An 11574-nucleotide genomic window follows, 5' to 3' on the forward strand; every position below is an offset into this window, starting at 1 on the left:
CTGATCTCTCTGCAGGTTGATTTGTTTGTAGCTGAACTCTCTACAGGGTGATTTGTTTGTAGCCTATCTCTCTACAGGGTAATTTGTTTGTAGCTGAACTCTCTATAAGGTGATTTGTTTGTAGCTGATCCCTCTGCAGGTTGATTTGGTTTAGCTGAACTCTCTACAGGGTGGTTAAATCATCTGTAGTTAAATTATTTAAAGGTACATATATTGTATCATGACTTCACATGTTTTGCCCAGCATTATGTACTGTTTACAACACTAATCTGTTATGTACGTACGTATATACACACATATGTACATACGTATATACACACGTTTGTACATACATATATACATATATACCACTTTAGCGTGGGCGTTCAAAGACGCCGCTCGGTGTTTAACTCGCATATTGCCCGGGAAATATCATGGGAAAGCGGTTTGCCAATGACTTTGATACCCAGCCAGTTCAAAGAATCAATGCACTTTGACTCATTATATTGAGCGACATAGAGCTTTGTATTGTGGGACTCGGTTTTGTAGAGGTTGCTAAGCTTAGTACATAGGCTAAGATAGAGTAGTTGGTTGTTACTAAAGGAGAATGAAGGCACAAAATAATTGTTTGGGCGATTGTGGATGCGTATTTCTACCCACCGCATACCAGCCTTTGAACAGACCATGGAACAGCAAAGCTACTACTGCTACATTGAAATAGGTTAGTAACTTACAGTTCTAAGTACTTAACTTAATATAATAACTTACTTACTGTCCCAATAGCGAAGCTAGTTGGCTTAACTTGATACAAAAATGATAACAATATAAACTCCATCCAACAATCGCAAGTTTTCTAACATTGTGTGTTGAAGCATAGTAACGTATTAATGACGTTATAACGTATGGACAATGTTTTGATGGCTATTAGCCCATGCTATTAAAACCACAATCGATCTTCAGATGCTACTGTATAAAACAAATAGGATGAGTTCTCGTTAGTTCTTTCACCTATTAGGTGAGTATGCCCCAAGTGATATATATCACTTGTACCATGGCTGCTTGGGATTTTGCTGACATATACACCCGCAGCCCTCGGGCTTTGGGTGTATATATCAGCAAAATCCCTCGCAGCCATGGTATCAAGACACACGGTAGTGTGTCGTGCGGCCCAAGAAGCCGGTGCGCAACACCCGTGAGTATATTGACAGGAAGGAAGAAAACGCAATTTTCGCACCTCCGTAGCTCTGCTTCCTTGATGAAACAAGACGATTTTTGCTGTGGACACTCCCTCCACCTTCAGCACTCCACATTCCAAATTTGAGCGAAATCACTTCAAGCGTTCCCGAGATATGCGACTTCAAAAATTGGCTTAGTTTCTTCGTGTTTTTTTTTCTTCTTATTTTTCTTCCTCTTTTCGCACACTTACAAAAACTGCTATAAAACGTGAACGCCATATCCGATTGCCTTGAAATTTGGCACACTGAAGCGGGGTATAAAGGCGCATCTATGTATCAACTTTGGCTAGGATACAATAAACAGGAAAAGAGTTATGATCGATTATTCACGAAAAATAACACCAATATGTTGTCACGCCTACAGGGTAAACCACGTATGGGAAGAAGCTGAAAATCGGTGGGTGAATAGGTTAACTATTGAACCTCAAACCTTTTGTGGTTTGAAAGAAATCGAGCTAAAAACCAGGAAGATAGAACGAAAAAAACCAACAGTGTGTAACAATTATGCAATCGAGATTAGCTAATAAAAAACAATTACTTGTCACGCCTACCAGATAAACCGCTTGGGGTAATGCTTTGAAAATCGCTGTATAGATGGAGTAATCATCTTAGAAAGGCTCTTCAATGGTGTAGAAGAATCAGACTTAAAGCCACGGAGTTATAACACGAATTCCAACTTGGTGCAGCAAGTGCGAGATCGAGATACTCTAATAGAGCAGTCATCCTAATAGAGCAGTCACCCTGAAGAGAATTCAAGAGATCAGCTAGAGAACAAGTAACCTGTATAGAGATCAGCTACAAACAATTCACCCTTTAGAGTGATCAGCTACAAACAATTCACCCTGTAGAGAGATCAGCTAGAAGAAGTTACCTTGTAGGGAGTTCATGCAACTATGGAAAGAGATAGTTCAGCTAGAAGAAATCACCTTGTAGAGTTCAGCTACAAAGAAACTACCATGTAGAGAGTTCAACTACAAACAAATCGCCCTGTAGAGAGATCAATAGAAGAAGTTACCTTGTAGTAGGCATTCCAGTATCCGAGATTTTTAAATAAAAAAATTCTCCGTATATTCCCCAATAGAACCCTGGCACAAAATAACAACTCGTGTTTAACTTGGGATTGCTGTGTCGTCCGAGCTCCAATGAAGATGAAAATCACTGTGGGGTTTGTCCACATGCTGATCATTATGAAAATCTTAGTTTTATCGTGCGCGTTACATATAAGTAAGTTTTGTGTTGTTTTGTAATCTTTTCAAGCCATGCAATGTATGTAGAATACTTTAAAACTTTAAAAAACGTACTGTTGGGTGGAAGGTAGTCACTGGTGCTTACTTTAAAGTGCGTAGTTACTTCGCTCGGGTTAGCGATTTTCAGCTCCAGAACAATTTTCTGATGGCTGTGTCATCAGCTCAAAAGTATAAACCACTTCAAAGTTGGCCAACAATGCCATAATTGAAACCACAACTCCACCTTAGGTATTGTTGCATCATTGTGGCACCTCCACTTTAGTTGTTTACCTTTTTAAGTTGTTAACGTGATGGTTTTACTTACTTGAGATAGCCACTTGCCTATGGGTATACACCATTGTATTGAGAAGTGTGCAGTGGGTGAAACATATTTGCTCACCACAAAGCATACAAAGATTACTGAGATCCAATACTATCTGAAGTTACTCTCATTACATGTACAAACTTGCAGTTAGAAGCAACTATAGTTTCAAGATAGTCCAGATTGCTAGATGGCTTCCTGATTCAATTGTGCCATTTTTCCCTTTAAAATGTATGGGGAGCCCTGGAGAAAAAATGTGCCTTTTTTCAGTTTTTAAGCACTGTGCATGCCAAAGTAGCTAATTCCAACCCAACAAACTATATATTTCTGAGATCAGCAATCAATACTCTATCTATTGAGCATATAAAAAGCCCATTTTTCCAAAATTTAAAAATCGGGCTGGAATGCCTACTTGTAGATAGTTCAGCTACAAAGAAACCATCATGTAGAGAAATCAGCTGCAAAAAAATCACCTGTAGAGAGTTCAATTACAAACAAATCTCCCTGTAGAGAGATCAGCTAGAAGAAATTATCTTGTAGAGAGATCATCTACAAACAAATCACCCTGTAGAAAGATCAGCTAGAAGGAGTCACCTTGTAGAGAGTTCAGTTACAAAGAAACCATCATGTAGAGAGTTCAGCTGCAAACAAATCTCCCTGTAGAGAGATCAGCTAGAAGAAGTTTCCTTGTAGAGAGTTCAGCTACAAACAAATCATCCTGTAGAAAGATCAGCTAGAAGAAGTTACCTTGTAGAGAGTTCAGCTACATAGAAACCATCATGTAGAGAGTTCAGCTGCAAACAAATCTCCCTGTAGAGAGATCAGCTAGAAGAAGTTTCCTTGTAGAGAGTTCAGCTACAAACAAATCATCCTGTAGAAAGATCAGCTAGAAGAAGTTACCTTGGAAGTTACCTTGTAGAGAGTTCAGCTACAAAGAAACCATCATGTAGAGAGCTCAGCTGCAAACAAATCACCTGTAGAAAGATCAGCTAGAAGAAGTCACCTTGTAGAGAGTTCAGTTACAAAGAAACCACCACGTAGAGAGTTCAGCTACAAACTAGTGACCTTGTAGAGACATCAGTTACCTTGTAGAGAGTTCAGTTACAAAGAAACCATCATGTAGAGAGTTCAGCTGCAAACAAATCACCTGTAGAGAGTTCATCTACAAACAAATCACCCTGTAGAGAGATCAGCTAGAAGAAGTTTCCTTGTAGAGAGTTCAGCTACAAACAAGTCACCCTGTAGAGAGATCAGCTAGAAACAAGTCATCCTGAAGAGAGTTCAGCTAGAAGAAGTTACATTGTAGAGAGTTCAGCTACAAAGAAACTACCATGTAGAGAGTTCAGCTGCAAACAAATTGCCCTTTAGAGAATTCAGCTACAAACAAATCACCCTGTAGAAAGGTCAGCTAGAAGAAGTTGCCTTGTAGAGAGTTCAGCTACAAACAAGTCACCCTGTAGAGAGATCAGCTAGAAACAAGCCACCCGTAGAGAGTTTAGCTAGAAGAAGTTACATTGTAGAGAGTTCAGCAGTTTAGCTGCAAACAAATCGCCCTGTAGAGAATTCAGCTACAAACAAATCACCCTGTAGAAAGATCAGCTAGAAGAAGTTACCTTGTAGAGAGTTCAGCTACAAACAAATCACCCTGTAGAGAGTTCAGCTACAGACAAGTCATCCGGTAGAGGGATCAGCTAGAAGGATCACCTTGCAGAGAGGTCAGCTACAAAGAAATCACCCTGCTTCATCTTTTCTTCTTCCTGTAGTAAAGAAAAAAATGACAGGTAAAAAAGCCCTAAAGCCGGCCATACAAATGCAAAAAGAAGTGAAATCTAATCCAAAACAACCAAGCTGTAAAAAAAGAGTGCGGCCCTGAGAAAGGCTATGGTGAAAAATGATGTGAAATCCAAGGTGGCGGCCAAGAAATGGCTGTGATGGTAGGTTAATGGTAAAAATTTTAATAACGGCAATTTAGGTGAATTTTTTTGCCAAGACCAAGTGGCACAAAAATTCACTTGAATTGTCGTTATTAAAATTTTTACCATTAACCTACCATCACAGCCATTTCTTGGCCGCCACCTTGGATTTCACATCTTTTTTCACCATAGCCTTTTTGAGGGCCGCACTGTTTTTTTACAGCTTGGCTGTTTTGGATTAGATAACTATTACATGTACATCTTCATCTTGCACTTATGTAGCATGCAATTTTCCACAACTATTATAAAGTTCATGAATTTAGGGCCCTACTTATCAGACCATTATATAATTAGATGTGATATGGCAGTTGAAGTTCTTCAATCTCCTCTACTACATATTCATCAAACTGTTGTTCTGTACAATAAGTATTCTTATCTTTCCTGTAGGATTTGATGGTGATATTGCTTCACAGTTTCATAAGGTAATACTTGAATATGTAGTGGCATTGTATTGTGTATCTATTTCTATACATGATTCAGTGCTTGCTGTATATCTATTTTTCATACATGTACGTATGTAGTCCATTTCACTTCTGACTGAAGTATCCCCTGGCATGGGTCATGCTCAGAGTTACTCTCACAGCATTTCTGAACCTACAGGTAGAATATGTGTGTATATAAATAAACCCATGTTGAATGAAATGTCGTGGATCTAGCTAGATGTGTTTACTAAAATGTTGCAGTTGTACAGTAGGACATTGTGTGGAAAAACTGGTGTTATTACCCATGGCAGCAGGTTTGTTTTTCCACCATAAACACAAAATTACAAAACACTATCAAATGCTGCTATAAATGCTGCTATAAAAATTGTGATCAACCAGAGTTAAATGATCTGTTTTTACTGGCTGCTATTTCCAAGCTTGGTGAACCATACAAACAGTCTGAGGCTTTGATAGAGCTGTGGCCAACCTGGGGATGGCTGGGTGTGGTGTTACACCCCATGGTGTTACCTATGCTGTAAATTTCATCCTAGCTTTACGTTTCTGTCATTTTTGATAGTTTTTCATGAGGTAGACTGCATCGGGCATGTACTGATAGGGATGTTGGTGGGCTGGAGTGACAGGGACAGTACAGGGTTGTTTTCAAAATGAAAGACAAGCAAACAGAAATGAGCTAGGCTGAGTTATGGATTATTCAGGACTTGAGGAATGGATGTAAAACTAGACTATGATAGTGCAACTAGGACCTCCTTTGCTTCACTATACTTTTTATTTCTGGAATTTTAAGTTCGATTAGAGACCAAAGAAATAAAAAGTAGTGAAACAAGGGAGATCGCCTACATACATCTGAAGATACAAGTGGACATAGACTAAGTTAGGGAGTAAATGCCCATCTTCACCTTCCTTGTTTCACTACTTTTTATGTTTACTTTTTGTAACCGTATTATGAGTAGTAAACCAGCACATGTACGGAATTAAGAAAGAAAGGCTTTAGACTTATTGTTTTTGTCTGAATGCACGCCCCAACTATCACTTACTGAAATAACAAAGTGGACTATACACTTCATTTTCAGCTGTATTCAGTCTTTTACACAGCATTACAAATAAAGAAAACTACAAGAAGAACCTCAATTCTGCCAAAATGAAAACTCAGACAATTCCTGTTACAAATATGTAGGGAAGCCATCATGTGGTGCTACCATGAATCAACACCTTGAGCTGTCAGCAAAGGTATTAAATGGGACACAATGAGGACACAGGTAATTCCATGAAGCATGCATTGTACATACTGTGGTATGACCTGTCGGGCTGAAGATTTAGCAATGAAAAATGAAGCCTGTAGCCTTAGCCGTTATTGAGTTACACTTGTCTGAAGGAATATCAGTCAGTCAGACAGTCAGTAGAAAATTCCACTGAATAAATTCTTTTTTTTTTTAAATTGTAGCAACCTATTGGAACCATTTCAGGTCATAATGAAGGACGTTTTGGGCATGGTTTGCCTATCCCAATACTGCCAAGGTGCCATGAAGGTATTGTGAGGCTGAAAGTCCAAACCTTCATGATCCCTAATATTGTATTGTGTGATGATCCCTGATCAAACTTAAAACTACTAATTTTTCTTTGTATATACCTGTAACCTTTTCTGTAACACATGAACCTGTCCCTATTGAAAGAATGATGTAAATTTATGTCTGAATGCATGCCCACAGGGGGGGGGGGGGGGGGGGGCTTCACTCACCCATAAAGTGCTCATATGACATGAGAAAATAATATATAAGTTAGTGCAATTTTACATTTGAGCAGTACTGTACGTGCATGCAATTAGTCTGTAGAAGATTATATACTACTTTGTTAATACATTACTTATTTTGTATTAAAGGAAATGTGTTTTCGTATCAACCGGAAAAGAGTTCCACTGACTAGAAAAGGAGACTGAAAACAATTGAATTCTCTTCATAATTTATGACTAATACAATAATATATTATAAGGATTGGTATCATTATTGTATAGGATAGAATAATGCACATTTATTGTACATACTGCGTACTTTTCCAAATGATGTTCAACTTTATTATATTAATATGAATTTCATAGTTACTATTAAATATAGAGTATGACTAAACAATCTTGCAACGGTACTGCAGTTACGACAAATGTTATAATAAACTGACTAATGTAATTTGTGTAAATGTGCTGCTATACAAAAAGGTTAAAACTGCATGCTTACCATAACTCTATATATTCATACCATGTGCAAATGTTGAAAGTACAGAAGTTACTAAACTGTGACATACTGCATGTGTGGAATATTCACTGAACATCTGAGCAACATGTGTTCCTGTCAAAACTACAGATAAACAGCTATACTCTTAGCTTCTATGGGTAGGGATGCACAATTTATTTATCAAGTACGATTTAACCTTTTTTCACATTTTTCATGTATGTACACTGTCCTGTATACACTTTCTAAAATTGATGATTTTGAGGAAATTTTTTAACTTCTAGAGAAATGTGTGTGTTGTTGAGTTCATTTTTTTCTCTCTGATACTAGCAGCAGTGCTTGCCCTATTGCATAAGTTATGGATCTTGAACTCGTGTTTCTGTTAAATTGATAGCAAACTGAACAGCAACTAGTAACATCGCTTGTTCTGGGTTTTGCAAACCAGTGAACACCGACTTTTGGTACATAAAAAGTACATGTATTAAGATCATATTATGTAATGTGTCTATGTTGTCATGCAATGTGTAGTAGGCATAGATAATATACCACGGGTGTATGGGGTATATTATCTATGGTGTAGCTAGAGATATATATATATATATATAAACATGTTAAAATATAACAGGCTGTAAAGCAGCTTAATTAATTACTTCATGTGAATTGTACACTTTGTGATAAAAGCATGAAACTTACCACATAGTGCAGTGGAACCTGTCTTAGCAGCCACCTGTATAGAAAGGCCACCTCTTTAAAAAGACCAGCTTAAATTCCTCATGAAAAGTTTATACACATCCACCTGCCTATTAAGGCCAAGAAATCTTGGTCCAAAGGTGACCAACTTAGACAGGTTTCCACCATACACCCAATGATGAGAGGTGGAGGCATTGCATGTTCAAATTAGCTACTGAGATTTTGATTATTGTGCTGGCGTTTTGCGCTACACAATACTTGTACATTTACTGTTTGATGTACTGATCCAGAGATACATATAACTAAAGGATGTATAGCTCTATAAACACACAATGGCAATGTATGGAAATTGTAGAAAAGACGATAGAACCCTGTGTTCTTGGATACTAGGAACTTTTAAAGGTTACTGCAGCCACACAACAGCCACATTCTATCATTCTTTATGCATAGATTTTGTGGTGGTTGAGTCCCATTGCTCTTTGGAAATATCATGTTCACGTCCAAATAGACATGCAAGGTGGTTGATAGTGCTGCATGAGTTACTATAGCTACACACTAAATAAACATGTTGAATGTTTTAGTGCACACAAAATCTCTTCACTTTTAGCACACTTAAGCTTGCTGCTCATGTGTGCTCACTGCAGTATGAGTTGCTGGTACATTATTTTTGCAAGTGTGAAGTGCTAAAGGAGCACGCACTATTCTCAAAATGGTACATTGGTCTGGTGTGTAAATTTAGCACAGTACTACACATGCTTTGAGTTGATATGTGTTGTTTGTATGTTAACATTTCAAGGGTCTCTGGAAGAATGGCCTGAGTAACCAGTCCTTGCTGCTCACCACCGAAGGGAATACCCTTCAAGAAGAGAGTGGATTGCATGATGCAGCATATATTCACTACCTATTCAGGGTGTATCCATTCACTGGACTGACTACTGGACTCAAGTTTTTTTGTTTTTTTTTCTTTCCTTTTATCACCAGATTTTACCACAAAAAGTGTTTTAGAATTTGATACCATTCACCAACATAAAACGTGTACTAAAACTTGTACTTTGATCACAAAAACTGCACTCAAACCTAAGTGCAGTTCGTTATTGAAAATAATTTGCTTACTGCTAGTAATGTTTCAAGCACTAGTGCTGTGCACTGTTAACACTACTAATACACCTGTCTGTCTTCTGTATAGCCTTCTTGTAAAATAGCACACAATAATAATTTTACCATGCAATTATGTTATGTAACATAGAAATCACCTATAGTCTTTCAGTGGTCTGCACATTCACTCTAGCTTTGCCAGCTCTTTGGTTTATAATGTTTGTAAATAGCAACAAGTGGGTAGTGTTACAAAGAGTTGCTTCTCATTGTGCACACTTTCAAACAGGAAGTGAGGTTACACATATTTGAAAAAAATACAGTAACTGTAACAAGAGGTCAAACCAAAGTTATACCATGAGCAGGCTGTAGGACCAGGTGTCCTACAGACCTTCAGCACTTGTGCTGTAAAGCATTAATAAATAAATAAAATAAATTTAAAAAACCACCAAAACGAGCACCTACCTTTTTCAAACACACATCTTTAAACAGGCTGTAGGACCAGGTGTCCTACAGACCTTCAGCACTTGTGCTTAAATAAATTCAAAATAATAGACTATGTACAGTTAGCTGTACGTATGTGCCTCTAATACTCAAGATGAGACGTTATGTAGTCACTTTTAGTGGTTGAAAGAGGTGTTTGTGGTCAAAAAAATGCGTTTGAACAAAATGTATGTGAGTCCAGTAATCCAGTCTAGTGAATGGATACACCCACTTATTCATCCACAGGACCACAACATATACCAGTTCCGTGTTTCAGCACATTTAGTACCGATGTTTCACATGTGTAGCACGGCATGCGTTAAATTGGCACATTGAAACAATAATATAATAGCATATATACAAGTAACAACAGGAATTCGTTCCCAGTCGCCCACGCATTTGAGTGGGCGGCTGGGATTGTTTTCATATAAGGTCGTGTGCGTTAGTGAGTGTATCCTCTCTAATTATATTCATGCTGAGTATCAGGGCTGCAAAGACAAAGGTAGACGCTTCGATTGCGAGACAAGATTTGTTGCGAGACTTGTAATAACTAATATTTCAGTTAAGAGCAGGGTCGGTTAACAGTTCTTTTGCCGGCACAGTGAGTCATGCAGTGTTGGATGGTTTCATAGTTACTCAGTGATCAAATCATTTGACGATGTCTCTGCTGGTAGGGGACGTTCATCTACTGATACTAATCTGCATTGGCATGTCACCGTCTCATGTACAAGCACTAACGTGGAATGATGTCAAAAACCCAGATGCGTCGTGCAACGATTTTACTCAAGCTGGGTATTATATCGTTCGCAGGAATGATTCTTCATCATCAGATTGGCTCATGTTTCTTGAAGGTGGAGGTGCTTGCTGCCAATGTGTGTGTGTGTGTGTGTGTGTGTGAGTGAGAGCCTGTGAGTGTGTGTGTGTGTGTGTGTGTACATGTGTTTGTGTGTTTGAAAGGTTCCAGGTTTGATGCCCGGGCCCAGCCCGGCTATGCCAATTTGGTTGTTGTTTCAGTTGTTGAGCAAGAAACTTTGCTCCAGTCTATCCAGCTGTATATTGGGAACCTGGTGGCCTGGTGTCAATTGGGAAAGCAGCCCACCCAGCTGTAACATCAATGGTTGACTGGGGAAGCAAATGCCCTACTGTCCTTGTCTTGTCTGGAGTCATTGTGGAACTTTGGGCTCTGCAACCTCTTTCTGTGATACCTGGACAGTCCTCCTGTGGGTTACTAACCCTGCCCCAACCTGCACAAGGCTCATTGCCTGAGTGGTGTGCAGGGATCCCAGTGCTGGTTTGCTGGGCAGCAATAGCTGTGTTTTGCATGGCTGTCATAGGTTTGTTTTGCTTTGCTTTGTGTGTGTACGTGTGTACGCGCGTGTGAGTGATTGTAACTATAACTGAAATATTTTGAAAAATACAAACTAATGTTAGGCAAACTATAGCTACTTAATAATAGTAATTGTAAACTAAAACTAAAATCACTTAATCAAAACTAAACTAAAGTAATTTTCCATTTAAAACATCACTAGCAATGTATGTAGCTATGCCTAGACCAGTGTTGAGACTTGGTCGGATCAACTGAGTCACATTTTGTCCGGGTCATCCCTGTCATATAGAATAACTGGCCAGATTGGATCATGTGTGAAATGAATTCAATTAGTTTGATGGATATGGGAGGCGTATTAATGCACCATAGTCTAGTCCCAGCTTCTTTTGTGACCATATTCCCTTATCATTAGGCATATTGGGGTCTGTAGGTTTGCACTAATCCATGTTTGTTGTTGTCTGCATACTTACATGGAGTCATGTAATTAGTATTATTTGGTGCACAAATCAATGTGATTATATACATGCACAGTTATTGTGTGAGTCATAGTCTAGTCTTGCAGCAAGCCATCTTCCTTGTGAGCCA

Source organism: Dysidea avara, chromosome 4, assembly GCF_963678975.1.
Source record: "Dysidea avara chromosome 4, odDysAvar1.4, whole genome shotgun sequence".
NCBI lineage: Eukaryota > Metazoa > Porifera > Demospongiae > Dictyoceratida > Dysideidae > Dysidea > Dysidea avara.